Source organism: Salvia miltiorrhiza, chromosome 3 (assembly GCF_028751815.1).
Source record: "Salvia miltiorrhiza cultivar Shanhuang (shh) chromosome 3, IMPLAD_Smil_shh, whole genome shotgun sequence".
NCBI lineage: Eukaryota > Viridiplantae > Streptophyta > Magnoliopsida > Lamiales > Lamiaceae > Salvia > Salvia miltiorrhiza.
This window is the reverse complement of record NC_080389.1, coordinates 28,395,550-28,411,424: the sequence shown is the minus strand read 5'-3', so window position 1 is coordinate 28,411,424 and position 15,875 is coordinate 28,395,550.

Genomic DNA, 15,875 nt, shown 5'->3' with positions numbered 1-15,875 from the left:
AACCTCCCATCACACATCAACAGGGAAAAGCGCAATGGTTACCCCATATAAACACCTCCTGACCAGTGCTTAAACATATTTAACAGAGAGTTCACCATGGGCTTACCGGCAGAACATCATTCGAAAAAAAAAAAAAAAGATGCACAGAGATCCATTCGTGAATGACATGTAAAACATAACCAGGAAATGTTGACGAGAACGACATGTAGACATAACAGGGGTCACATAAACTCTTTACCTCTAGTACTTTTTCAAACACCAAAGATTTCAACTCATCCTGTAACGAAAATTTTGTTTTGCCATCATTCAAAAAGGAAAGTTTTCATGCAAACATTCAAAGGGAGGTCAAATTTCAACAACAAGAACAAGAACAGGAAAAACAGGACTCACATATTAACAACAACTCACGCCTTAGCTCAAAAAATTCCCACAGACGGCGCAGTTGGTGAGGGGTCAGTTCACCAACGTCCTAAAACTAAAGGATTAACGAAAGATCGAAAACTGAAGAGTAAGATCAGATGAATGCTTCAACGTTCTCCAATGGAATAGTTCTTCAAGAATACAAAATATGTGTTGGTAAAAACTCGAATTCGGTCCTCTATTCTATTACAGATGTGCTATTTATAAGGGACAAAGATGGATGGGTAGAGTTGTCTTTTCTCTTCATGGCACGTGCTCAGCGCGTCCTTGTTGTCGTTGTCACCGGTAACTGTCCTTGCTCAAACGGCTTTGCAGCTTTTGCCTCCTTCAGAAAGTAGTTGGGAAGCTCTTGCCCGTGCTAGCATTTTCGGGCATTCACCTTGAGATAAGCCTGCGCTGTCTTCTTGGCTACGCTGGTGCCTGCGCTGCTCTTTACGCTGGGCTGGTGTCTTCGCTGCTTCCTAGGCTATATTGGCGTCTGCGCAGCCTTCTCGGCTACGTCGGCGTCTGCGCAGCCTTCTCGGCTACGTCAGCGTCTGCGCAGCCTTCTCGGCTACGTTGGCGTCTGCGCAGCCTTCTCGGCTACGTTGGCATCTTCACTCTTTATCCTGCACTGTTAGTTTCCCAATTTGTACAATAATCTTCACTTTCTCAAAAATAGCCCCATAATACACCACCTTTCAATTTAGTCGCAAATTGCACCCGGAAAGGTGGTGTATTATGTGGCAATTTGCGACTAAATTGAAAGGTGGTGTATTATGGGGCTATTTTTGAAGGTCGTGTGCAATATGCAATTCCGATGAAAGTTCGTGTATTTTCTGGCTATTAACCCTAATCGTTATAATAGTTAATCATTAATGCTATCAGAATATGGGGTACGAATCAGGTGCTGCGCTGGTGAGGCCTATCCCTCATCAAATATGTACAATTTACTGACACAATTTGCATGTTATTTCTCGCCCCCAACCCCGCCCCCCCTCCCACCAATTTTTTTTTTAATTATTTTTATTGAAAAATTCAGTTTTTTACAGGGTTCATTAACATAAGATGCATGGTTCAGTTTATGATTTGTATTTTTCTGTTTTGCAAATATGCAGGGTTTATTGATAAAAATATGCAAGGTTTTTTAGCAGGGTTTATTAACATAAGAGGCATGATTCAGTTTTATGATTTGTATTTTTTTGTTTTCCAATATGCAGAGTTTGTTGATCAGATATGAATGGAATTTTTCACTACCCCATCCCCTATCCCCCACCCCACACCACCAACAACCCCAAACGGAAAACTAAACCATGCATATTTTAAATCAGAACAATGCGTATTATAAAATTGAACCATACATCTCATGTCAATGAATTCTGCAAAAAAATATTTTTTTATTTTTTCACAAATCTGATTCTTTGACCGTTACCCCCCACCCCAACCACCAATCCCCAAGCCAGTTTTTTAAATTTTTTCTCACAAATCTGATTCTTTGACCGCTGCCCCTCACCACCCCCCTCCCCAAGCCAATTTTTTTTCTTCACAAATCTGATTTTCTGACCGCTGTCCCCCTTCCCAGTCCCCCCGCCACCCCCCAAAAGCTAAAACAAAAATTATTTTTTTTTATTATTTTCACAAATCTGATTTTTTGACCACTGCACTACCCTCTCCAATTTTTTTTAAATTTTTTTTTATCGAAAATTCATTTTTTTGCACACTTTATTAACATCATATGCATGGTTCCGTTTTATAATATGCATTTTTTCATTTTGCAATATGTAGAATTTACTGACACAATTTGCATGTTATTTCTCGCCCCCAACCCCGCCCCCCCACCCACCATTTTTTTTTTAATTATTTTTATTGAAAAATTCATTTTTTTACAGGGTTCATTAACATAAGATGCATGGTTCAGTTTATGATTTGCGTTTTTCTGTTTTGCAATATGCAGGGTTTATTGATAAAAATATGCTAGGTTTTTTTGCAGGGTTTATTAACATAAGAGGCATGATTCAGTTTTATGATTTGTATTTTTTTGTTTTGCAATATGCAGAGTTTGTTGATCAGATATGAATGGAATTTTTCACTACCCCATCCCCTATCCCCCACCCCACACCACCAACAACCCCAAACGGAAAACTAAACCATGCATATTTTAAATCAGAACAATGCGTATTATAAAATTGAACCATACATCTCATGTCAATGAATTCTGCAAAAAAATATTTTTTTATTTTAAAATTTGTAAAAAAAAAATTAAAAAAGAAACTAAAATAAAAAAATTAGTACGGGTGCGGGGGTGGGGTTGAAGAGAAATACCGTGCATATTGTATCAATAAACTATGCATATTGCAAAATGCATATTATAAAACAGAATCATGCATCTGCTGTTAATGAAGCGTCCAAAAAATGAATTTTTGGACAATTTTTCTTTTCAAAAAGAATTAAACAAAAAAAAAATTGGGGGTAGGTGAGGCTGGGGGGAGGGGGGGTGGTGGGGTGGGGCGGGCAGGGGGTGGGGAAGTAAAAAAAAAACAAATTGGCTTTGGGGGGGTGGGCTGGGGCGAGGGAAAGTAATAAAAAAAATTGGCTTGGGAGGGGCGGTGGAGGTTGATCGGGGTGGGTAGGGAGGGCGGGAAAGTTAAAAAAAAGTTACCCACTTGTTGGTGGTAGCCTTTGAGTAAAGATTTGAAGGAATATTAAACTTAATTAATACTCGATTTACCAGAAGATTGTTTCTTGGATTATCTTAATTCACCATACATCGATTAAACCTAGCATGCTCCTATTAATTTAAGTGCTGCACCTTGGAGTTAGAAATACCTGAAGAATTCCTAAGAATTCATCAATTCGTCGTTGAACATGTCTGCCAACTTCAATCCTTCGTTTGAAGCCTCAAACGTCGTCCAATCGTATTTTGCCCGAAATACGACTTCTTCCTTTTCAAAAGAGCTTTCCGTGGCCACCTGTTTCGTCCATATCCGAGTTCTGTAGAGGAAGTTATGGATGTTCTTCGGAAACTGCCAGAACTTGATTTCCTGCGAAAAACTTACTCCAGCTCAGATCTTCTGAACTGTATCCCGCTCAGTTTCCAACGTTGGATAGACAACAAACTCTGAGAAATCCCACAGAGAATTCGACCACCTAGAAATCGGCGCCCCCTACTGCTCTCTATAAAACCCTAATTTTTGTGTGTCTTATTCTGAGAGCAGATAGCTGTATTTATAGACAAAACACAATCCTAGGGCTCCAATAACTGTACTAGGCGTCCCTTACTCATTACTGGGCTCAGGAGACTTTGGGCCAGTCCATGGATCAGATGCAAGGAATAAAGATGGGCCTCTAATGAATTAATTCTTATGATCAGCTCAGATAATAATTAATTCATAAGTATTAATTCATTCCACTAGAGAATGAATACTGACTTACCCCTTTATTACCGGTGATGAGTCGGGGCTTGTATTTAGATTTATTAAATCTTTGTATTTAAAATATCCGACATCCATTAATTAATTAAAGCTCTGACAGCTTAAATTAATTAATCTCTTTGTAATTATTAAGCTGTATCACTCAAACCTTATTATTGCGCCTGAACTTAATCAACCTGCAGGGTTTAACGCAATAAACCTTATTGAGCTCCTTAAGGGGATGTCATTATCCTATACCGGATATGAGTACTAATAAAGATAACCAAATATCATATATTGACCACTATCACCCAAGATACAGAGTACTCAAGTTAATATATAACTCTCACCCATAGTAAATCAAAGTGATACATGAATCAACATATATATCTGAAATCTTATTGGTATTAAGATTCTATTAAGTCACCGAGATCTTGATTATTCACTTATGTCAGATAGAAGAATACATCTCACTGTGATCCTATCAATACGTTATGATGTACCAGTATAGACAAATAGTCAAGACAAACTATTTTCATCTAAACTGCAGCCTAGACCAACGACTCGTCCTAGAGTCATCTCAGCTGTGATCTATTTTCTTAAGTTTATTCTAATTATATGACCTTCTGTGATCCGTTAATCACCGTATAATCAACTTATATTGAGATAAAGGACATACATATGCAATCATGAACACAATCAGATTGGAGATAAAATAGTGAATACATGAATCATTGTATACAAGCATAAAACGTTCTTGCTTTCAGTATACAAATCCAACAATCTCCCCCTTATACTAAAGCAAACTTTTAGTATATAATGCGTCTAAAAACCAATCACCTAACACTTCTCCCACTTATACTTAAAGTTTCCTATGTGGGTGGCCTCAATCGCATTCCCATCGTTCAATGACCATTTGCGATAAGCCTTTTGTGAAAAGATTAGTAGGTTTCTCCAATATGTGAAAATTTATTCTATGAGCACATAACCTCGATTTACGAATAATCGTATAATTTGGTACTTACTCTCCATGTGTTTGACCCCTTGTGGTTCATGGATTCCTATAATCTCGAGTCCTTTTCAGGTACTTGAGAATATGCTTTACCGTAGTCCAGTGTCCTGGTCCAGGGTTCAACTGATATCTAGCAACCATGCCAACGACATAGCAAATATCATGTCTCGTGCAAAGCATTGCATACATGAGGATACCTACAGCGGAAGCATATGGTACCTTCCTCATTTCCTCAACCTCACTAGGCATCTTAGGACACATGTCCTTAGACAGAGGAATGCCATGTCTAAAAGGTAGCAAGCCTTTCTTGGCAGTTTGCATGCTAAAACGAGCAATCACAGTTGTTTAGCCCTATTTTGTGATGAATCTCTGGGTATTTACGTCTTATATTGACTTTTATTTTGGTCTCTTTCACTTAAGAGTTGAATGATTTGAGCTTTTGTGCTAATTTTGTGGTCTCAGGATTTTGTGCTCAAATTGATTGATATGTGGACAAAAATAAAGTCAGAATTTAGTTGATTGGTTTGAAGAAGAATCGAAGTTCGTCTCGATACGAGTTCGTAGGCGAAAACGGATCCAAAATCCGACTTGAAACGAGGGAGAACAGGCCAAAACAAAACCGCTGCGCATTGCAGTAGACGGCGGGCGCCGTGGGACGGCGGCCGCCGTGCCCATTCTGCGAAAGGCCCTCACGGCGGCGCCGTTACACGGCGGCGGCCGCCTCTGTGCAGATCCGACAGTACGGATTTTCGTATAAAAACCCATTTTTAGGGTTTTATTAATCATTCTCGTCTCCAGCAACCTCTAGGGGCGATTTCCACCATTTTCTTTGGGTTTTTAGAGTTTCAAAACAATTACTTTCGATTGTGGATTCATTGGATTGCTTTGGATGTCAATTAACATTTCATCGGATTGGATTTCCTTGAATTGCTACGTTTTGTAAGAACTCCTTTTGATTCTCTTTGTTTTATGAATCCTTTGGTTATTGAATCTTTTGTTTCTTGTCTTTGATGATTATGATGATTGAAGATCATTGTTGTTGATTCTATATTCTCTTGGTTATATGAATCTTTTGGTTAATTAAGTTTTGTGTTTTATGCTTTGATGAATGTGATGATTGGAGATTATTATTGTTGAGTTTAGATAATTTTGGATTATATGAATCCTTTGGTTAATTGAATCGTTGTTTTATACTTTTGATGGATGTGATGATTGGAGATTATTGTCGTTGAGTTTAGATAATCTACGTGATTCGTAGTTCGTTGCTATTGCTTACGTTTTTCCCTTTTTGTTGTTGAAAGTTTAGAGATTTCTTTTATGGAGATTAAGATTTTCTTGCATTCGAATCTTATGCTTGATTGAGTTTCTTGCCTAGGTAGTTATTAATCTTTGATGTTTACAAGTTTATGATCGTTGGTTTAGTGTTGGAGTTGGAAACTCTAGTTGATTTCGTTAATGTTCAAATGCTATGTTCTAGTTAGTTCGTCGTTGAGTTGCTTGTGAAATTCTCTTTGATTGTGTGTGTTTGCTTAATATTCATTTGATTAAATGTTAATATGTTATTTCGCCTAGATAATCGTTGTTTATGGTGTTGAATTGACGATTGCTTTCTAGATTGCTAGTTTAGAACCCTAGCTTTATTTGCTTTCTTGCATTCTTATTGGCTTTCTATCTTTTGCCTAGTTAACTTTATATGCTTTATTTTAATTACGCATTAGTTAATCGGAGAGAAAGTGTCAGACCCAATTACCCGATTAGAGTGTTTAGATTTCTTTTAAGTTTCTTGTGAGCAATACGATTAGAGCCCTGCTAAGTCTTCCTTGTGAGACGACTTGAGTCACCTTACCACCCTAGGACGACCTCGTATAAATTCGAGTCCATCCGTTAGGTGTTTTTGGATGAGTCAAATTTTGGCGCCGTTGCCGGGGAAGGCTTTAGGCATTTGATTGTATTGCATTGTTTTCCGTGTTTATTTTTGTTTATTTCTTTTGACTCGGTTATTTTCTCCCTCCGGTGCGTTTGATTTGTTTGTTCGTGTTGTGTATGCAAGGACGTAGAAGCTTGAAGAGAAAGCTTGCACCTTACTACGACAACATTCATCGACCTCGGGAGGTTCTTTCAAGCCTGGAGAAGGAGTCCGAGTCCAGTTCAAGAAGTTTTGTGGAATTACCGTTTCGAGAGAAAAATTTTAAAGAGAGAATTGATTCCAATCCCATTCTGGAAACTTTTGAGGAGACACTTTCAGTGCATTCTGAAAAAGAAGAAGAAGCTTGGCCCAATCCTGACCAAGAAGCAATGGCGGAGAAGAATGTTCAGTACATGGGAGATTTTTCCAGACCAGTTATTGGGACCACTAGCACGTCAGCTATAGTGCTTCCCACGGCGGTCCGAAATTATAATCTGAAGCCCAATGATTCAAACCTGTTGCCGCTCTTTTATGGGATGCCCAGTGAGGACGCCTTGCAGTTCATCCGTGATTTCTGCACCCAAGTGCAGACCTTCCCACTGCTGGAACTCACCGAGGATCAGTTGAGACTCAAGTGCTTGCCCTACGCACTCAAGGACCGGGCGAGAACGTGGTTGCTGTCCCTGCCGCCGAACTCCATCACTACATGGGGAGAGGCGTGTGAGAAGTTCATGCTCAAGTACTACCCTAATCACAAGACTCAAGAGATTAGGAGCCAAATTATGGACTTCATGCAAGGAGCTGACGAGCCTTTCCACGAGGCTTGGGAGAGATTCCAAGAGCTCCTCCGCCAGTGCCCGCAGCACCAGCTATCACCCGTCATGTTGATGCAGTTCTTCTATGACGGATTGATCCAGACGGCACAGTTTATGGTGGACAGTACAGCAGGGGGCAACATTGCCCGGAAGACAGCTGATGAGCTCAAAGGGATTTTCGAAACACTTGCCGCGAGTTCTCAACAGAAATCAGTTAGAGGAAGGAGGGTTGAAGCCAATGCAGTAGCTCCCAACAATGAGCTTCAGAAGCAAGTAGCGGACCTGATGAGGCAAGTACAACACCTCACGATGAACCAGGTGAAGGCTCCACCAGTTCATGCGCCACCAGCAGAAGGATGTGGCATATGTGGCGATTTTGGTCATGGAACCAACGCGTGCCATCGCATGGGGGAATGCACACCTGAAGGAGAAGCAGAGGTCTATGCTGCTCAGAGCTATCCGGGGAGGCCTCAATTTGAACAGAGGCCCGTGTTTAATCAAGGGCAACAAAATTCCAACTCGGGTTGGAGAGCTCAGCAGCAGAACTACACTCAAGCTTATCAGCAACAGCAGCCCCCGCAGTATCAGCAGTATCAACAGTTTCCTATACAACAAGGGAATTTTCAGCAGCAGCAGCAGCAGCAATACCAGAATGCTCCCCAACAGTTTCAGAAGCAAGCTCAACCACAGAAGCCGTCTCTCGAGGACACCATGCAGTCTTTCATGGAGATGACCAAACAGAACATGGAGTCTCAGAGTGCTACCATCAAGCGTCTCGAGACTACAGTTGGGCAACTTACAGGAGCCCTGAATCAGCTGCAGCAAGAACAGCCGACCGGAAAGTTCCCAAACCAGGACAAACAGCCGCATCAAGCTCATGCCGTTGAGGTAGTCAAGGACAAGGCCCCAATAACCATGGGGAGATGGAGAAGCAAAACTGTGCAGGCAATCAAGGCTACCCAATGCCCCAGTGAGCCACTGCCACCCGTCACTGTTGCACTAGACCAACCACCACCCAAGCAAGGAGATCCAGGTAGCTTTATTTTTGATATTAGCTTAGGTGGGGTTGAAAAGGTTTTGGGAATGCTTGATTTGGGCGCGGCAGTCAATTTGATGCCGCTTGATATTTTTGAGAGGTTGGGAAATAAAGAGCTGAAATGCACGAACATTAAGATAGAGCTAGCTGACGGCTCCATTAGCAGCCCACGAGGCCTTGTTGAGGATGTTGAGGTGGTCGTGAGGGGGATTAGTGTTTTCACTGATTTTGTTGTACTTGATGAGGGAAAAGGGATTAGAGGCGAGAATGGGCATCTCGTGCTACTTGGCCGACCCTTTATGGCTACCACCCGTACTCGCATCGATGTGGGTACGGGAACTGTAAGTATGGTAGGGGCGGGTAGAGCGGTAACATTCTCTGTTTTTGATCAAAAACCTACTACCCCCACTCGCTTAATTCAAACCTGCTCTTATGTTGAAGCATTTGATGCTTTGGATGAGAACTATATTGTGCAGGAATTCCTTAATCAGCTGCAAGAGGAGGACGAGATCGTGGAGGAATTCCTTGCTAACCTGCAGGATGAGGCTGACATTGAGCATGAATCTCTGGATAAGCTGCACGAGGAATATGACATAGAGCAAGGCTTCCTGTCTGCCTTGCCACTGGAAGAGAAGCTCGATGAGGTTATGTCACTCAATCTCCTTGGATGGGTGGATAGAGGAGCATCTCATGATATGAGCATGGAACGCTCATTTGGAGGACCCGCAGCTGCAATTCAAAAAGATGTGTTTACAAGGGCGCTAAGACAGCTGGAGCTCCAATCGGATTTTGGTTAAGGGACCTTCTTAGTCGGGCTGGCGACTTAAAAACTAGCGCTGCATGGGAGGCAACCCATTGTTTTCTTGCTTTTTCTGGTTTCATTTTTCTGTCGTTTTGTTTGTGTGTGATTTGTTGCATCTGTTGTTTGGTGCAGGTTGTTGCGTTGGAGACTGCTTGTTCTTTGGATGAGAGAGAGGCAAACATCGTGGGACACTACAGACTCACCACTGGATCGGAATTTAGGGAAGTTTCCTCCTTCACCCCTCTTTTGTTTGCACTGAGGACAGTGCCAGAGTTTAAGTGTGTGGGGGGGAGGGTGTTTGTTGGTAGTTGTGATCCTATGGGTGCCTTTTTGTTGTGTTTTTGGGCTTTCTTGTGTGGGGCAAATGGTCTCCTTTATCTTGATTGTTGTTTGGCTTCAAGTAATAATGCACACTTTGATGATTTGTTCACAAGTAAATTTCATGCTTTGTGTTGGCTTGGTTGCTATCTTTGTCTCTCAGGCTATGCATATTCCTCTCTTGATGTAAGTTGTTTAATGTTTTGGATGCAACACCCTTATGAGCTATTCTTGACGTGATTTGTCCGGTAGATGCTAGAGGGAGTGTTTTCATTGTGATAGCCTACGATCTTATCCCTTGAGTTTGAATGTTGGTTTGTTGTGAAGTTTTCTATAGCTCTGGGTCTCTGCTCCTCTGACGGTAGTGTTATGAGCATGGAAAACCACGTGAGAACATTTTGGATTACCTCCAAAAGTGTTGATCTCACGAAAGTTGGCCCATCTATTGAGAATGGAATAACATCACCTTTAAAAGAAAGATGTATAAAATTATTTTTTGGTTTGAATGTTTATCATCTTCAAGGAAAATGGGATTTGATTATAAAGGCAATCACATTAGGGAATTCACCTCTAGCGGAGAATTGGGTCTGATCGGATTGAATTGTATCATGTGGTTGTTGCTTCTTAAAATCTTAACAATGAACATCTCGTGAGGAATGTGAATGGCTAAGAGACTTAGATTGGTTGGAGATGTGAATGGTGAGGAAGTTTTCTTGTGAACTATCTTTTGGTGTCGTGACTTTGCTTGAGGACAAGCAAAGGATCAAGTGTGGGGGGGTTGTTTAGCCCTATTTTGTGATGAATCTCTGGGTATTTACGTCTTATATTGACTTTTATTTTGGTCTCTTTCACTTAAGAGTTGAATGATTTGAGCTTTTGTGCTAATTTTGTGGTCTCAGGATTTTGTGCTCAAATTGATTGATATGTGGACAAAAATAAAGTCAGAATTTAGTTGATTGGTTTGAAGAAGAATCGAAGTTCGTCTCGATACGAGTTCGTAGGCGAAAACGGATCCAAAATCCGACTTGAAACGAGGGAGAACAGGCCAAAACAAAACCGCTGCGCATTGCAGTAGACGGCGGGCGCCGTGGGACGGCGGCCGCCGTGCCCATTCTGCGAAAGGCCCTCACGGCGGCGCCGTTACACGGCGGCGGCCGCCTCTGTGCAGATCCGACAGTACGGATTTTCGTATAAAAACCCATTTTTAGGGTTTTATTAATCATTCTCGTCTCCAGCAACCTCTAGGGGCGATTTCCACCATTTTCTTTGGGTTTTTAGAGTTTCAAAACAATTACTTTCGATTGTGGATTCATTGGATTGCTTTGGATGTCAATTAACATTTCATCGGATTGGATTTCCTTGAATTGCTACGTTTTGTAAGAACTCCTTTTGATTCTCTTTGTTTTATGAATCCTTTGGTTATTGAATCTTTTGTTTCTTGTCTTTGATGATTATGATGATTGAAGATCATTGTTGTTGATTCTATATTCTCTTGGTTATATGAATCTTTTGGTTAATTAAGTTTTGTGTTTTATGCTTTGATGAATGTGATGATTGGAGATTATTATTGTTGAGTTTAGATAATTTTGGATTATATGAATCCTTTGGTTAATTGAATCGTTGTTTTATACTTTTGATGGATGTGATGATTGGAGATTATTGTCGTTGAGTTTAGATAATCTACGTGATTCGTAGTTCGTTGCTATTGCTTACGTTTTTCCCTTTTTGTTGTTGAAAGTTTAGAGATTTCTTTTATGGAGATTAAGATTTTCTTGCATTCGAATCTTATGCTTGATTGAGTTTCTTGCCTAGGTAGTTATTAATCTTTGATGTTTACAAGTTTATGATCGTTGGTTTAGTGTTGGAGTTGGAAACTCTAGTTGATTTCGTTAATGTTCAAATGCTATGTTCTAGTTAGTTCGTCGTTGAGTTGCTTGTGAAATTCTCTTTGATTGTGTGTGTTTGCTTAATATTCATTTGATTAAATGTTAATATGTTATTTCGCCTAGATAATCGTTGTTTATGGTGTTGAATTGACGATTGCTTTCTAGATTGCTAGTTTAGAACCCTAGCTTTATTTGCTTTCTTGCATTCTTATTGGCTTTCTATCTTTTGCCTAGTTAACTTTATATGCTTTATTTTAATTACGCATTAGTTAATCGGAGAGAAAGTGTCAGACCCAATTACCCGATTAGAGTGTTTAGATTTCTTTTAAGTTTCTTGTGAGCAATACGATTAGAGCCCTGCTAAGTCTTCCTTGTGAGACGACTTGAGTCACCTTACCACCCTAGGACGACCTCGTATAAATTCGAGTCCATCCGTTAGGTGTTTTTGGATGAGTCAACAGTATCAATGTAGGATGCTTGAGATAAGCTCAACATCCTTTTCTGGCGATCACGAACAACCTTGATCCCCAGGATGTACACTGCATCTCCTAAGTCCTTCATTTGAAACTGTTCGGATAACCACTTGTTTATGTCAGATAATAGCTCAACATTGTTGCCAATGAGGAGGATATTATCTACATAAAGTGCAAGGAAAACCACGTCACCATTGGCATCTAAACGGTACACGCAACTTTTATTTTCACAACGAGTAAATCCATAGGATTTAATGACCTCGTCAAAACGTTTGTTCCATGACCTCGAAGCTTGCTTAAATCCATAAATAGACTTCTTTAGCTTCCACACAAGATGCTCCTCACCCTTCTTCAAAAAGCCTTCGGGTTCCTGCATATAGAAATCCCTTCCTTCTTCAAGGAAACCGTTTAAGAAAGCGGTCTTGACATCTATTTGCCAAACCTCAAGGTTTTTGTGGGCTGCTATGGCAAGGAGTATTTGGATAGACTTAAGCATGGCAACCGGCGAAAAGGTCTCATCATAATCTATACCCTGTTCCTGGGTATAACCTTTCGCCACCAGTCAAGCTTTAAAAGCTGCGACTTCGCCATCCGAATCTCTCTTTCTCTTGTATACCCACTTACTACCTATGGCCAAAAAGCCATCTGGTAATTCAGTTTTCTCGTATACCTCCATAGCAATCATGGATTCTATTTCAGAAACCATGGCATCGTACCAAGAATCTGCATCTAAATCTTCCATCGCTTGTCTAAAGTTGTCAGGGTCGATATCATTTTGTTCATTAACAGGGACAAGATCCGAAGATTCTCCCAAGAACATAAATCGATCGAGTTGGACGATAACCCTCCCACTACGACGAAGCGGTGGTGGTACGGCTGTGACAATGGTTTGTGCAATGTCATGTGGTGCATTCACTTGCACACTTAGCTTGGGTTATGGAATCGCCTGTCTATTGCCTTCAATTTCTTGAAGCACAATATCTGACTTGGATGAATTATTATTCACATAGTCCACTTCTAAGAATCGCTTGTCATTGCTAATAACCACCTTCTGATTCTTTAGGACTAATTGCAAATATGCATAACTCATCATCGAACATATATTTTTTTTTCAAGAGTGACCTATTTCTTCCCTCCACCACACCATCTTATATATGGATTACATGGTGTAGTAAACTGGGTTGGAATCCCAAAGACTGACAATGAATCAGAAAAGATTGTTCCTGAACACATTATTGGCCCTTTATCCCCTTTGCCATGAATGACCCGATCTCCATCGATATCTTTTCCTCTATACAGGATTCGCAGGTTCCAAATGGTACAACCTGGATTGAATCCAATGTACAATTTAGACACGAGCCTTTGGATCCTGTTAAGATAGATGTGACCTAATCTAGGGTATCAATATATTGTAAGATCCTCATGAGAGATTAGCCTTAACTTTTCTCTTTCTTTTGTTCGATGATGTACATGCAATATAAAGGTATTTTGTAGACAAGTTATAGTATGAAGAGAGATATTCAAAATACTAGAATAGACAACTTTATCATTTCTTATGATAGAAACACCACTATCAAAAATGACATAAGATCCATCTATTCAAAATTTTGGAACATGATAAGGAACTCTAAAAAACTAAACTATGTCTTTAGGACTTAAAGACAAGTCTCCAATTGCAACAATTGTGACTCTAGTCACGTTGCCTATGAAGACTACCATCTCATCACTTCTCAGCTTCCTTGTCAGCTTAAAAAAGCGATGCAAGGTGTAACAATCATTATCAGTTTCTCTCGTTATCTACTACTCACAACTGAGTAGAAAACGAGTTGACATGTCTTAGTTACTACAGCAAGTGAAGTACCTTAACCCCTTGCCTTCAGTATTGAAAGAAAAAATTCTCCAATACTCAATCTTATCACACCAGTACTCCCACTATTTCCCTTGTCTTTATTGCCCCTTGGACCCTTCTTCTTCCCGTCTTTCGACGAAGAAGATGGCTCTCATTTGGCAATAACAAGCGCTTGCACATCTCTTTCCCACAACTTTCTTAGCCGTAACTAGAGCATTCAACAACTCAAAAAGAGTATTATCCTTCTTGCTCATAACAGCATTGAGGCGAAAGATCTTGATTCAAAGACTCGAGAAGATAGTTCAGGATAATATCGACTTTTGCCTCACCGTTGATACTCCCACTGAGCAAGTCAAGTCCATCAAACAAGTTTGCCATGTGCATGACATGCTCGTGCACTGAGCTATGCTCGCTCATAAAAATAACAAGATTACTCTAATCAAATTTAAACGAGTTGCCCAGTCCGACTCTGCAAACATTTTCTTGAGATTCAGCATGATGTTAAGAGCATCGTCCATGCCCTAATGTTAGAGTTGCAAGATTTGCGACATTATTCTCATAATATAGCATTTAGCCAAATTATTCATCACATGCCATCTTTTATGCAGTTCCTTTTTCCCATCAGTTGGCTCATCGTTCGAACAAATAGAATGTGGAGTAGTAAGCAACACAAAAATTGTGCTAGTTTGTGATGAAGATAAACTCCAAAATGCGTTTCCATATATTTATATATATGGACCGGTTAAAGACTTTGTGCAATAATAAATAAACAATAGGAGACATAAACATATCTGAAAGTAAACAATTTAAACATGTAAGAACATGAAGCACATAATTCGTAACAATAATATTGTAACCTTTTGATAAAAAACAATATTAATGAAACCTCCAACCGCCCAAGGAATCTCAAGAGTAAGCCACGATCGTGTGGACGTTTACACATGAACCCCTCAACCAGACTATTCACCTAGTCATTTAATTTCCATCCATGTCAACTTAACCTTTTGACAAAGAAAATTAATAGTTGGACCTTAGCTAGACCATATCATATTCAAGAATAGACTCCGATGGGGAGTTGTACATTGTCCTTGAAACGATATCTAAGCAGCAACCATAATTTAACCTTGACAATTAAATTCTTGAAATTAGCATACTCACTAGGACCATACCGCTTTTAATTTAATCTCTTGGTTATCTTATTTAAAATCCATCCTCTAATGTACTTATGAAAATCATACGAGTAAGCCATGACCGTGTGGACGTTTACCGCATAACTCCCACTACTTAAATGGATTTAAATATTTTTAATAGAAATCTCAACTTGACAAACTCGTGAAATCAAACATGAAGTAAGCCACGATCGTGTGGACGTTTAGTCACATTCTCAATCACTTTGTCTTGAGACCGCTTGTGGAGGTCTAATTTTTTTTAAGCACTATAAAAAATATTAAAACAGCATAGTTTTTTTTCTTTTAAAAGGTTTGATTATGCTCAACACATAATCCTAAACATGCTCTTCTAGAACGCAACGCGTAAAATATGCTTAAGAAAATGATAAAACTAGCATGCTTGTCTAAGCGCAGTTAATAAACACATATTAACAAGCAAATGTAAAAAACACATGCAAAGAGCATAAAGGATTAACACCACGACAAGCAAAGAACAGAATAAAAGAAAAAGTTCTTCGTGACCCATTAGTGGAATCCCAATTCTAATCTATTACATTTAAAACAGAAAAGAAAAACTCAAAAATGAGAACTCGACCCATCTTTGAAAAACTAGGGTTTGGGAACCCCTAGGGTTAGCTTCGAGATTCGTGCGCCACTTTTCGGCAGCTTCGGCAAAACAGAGCAGCAGCAGCTCAGAGGCCAGAGCAGAGACAGCTCAAAGACAAAGCAGAGACCACTCAGAGCTAGAGTAGAGACCGCTCGGAGCCAGAGCAGAGACCGCTCGGAGCCAGAGCAAACAT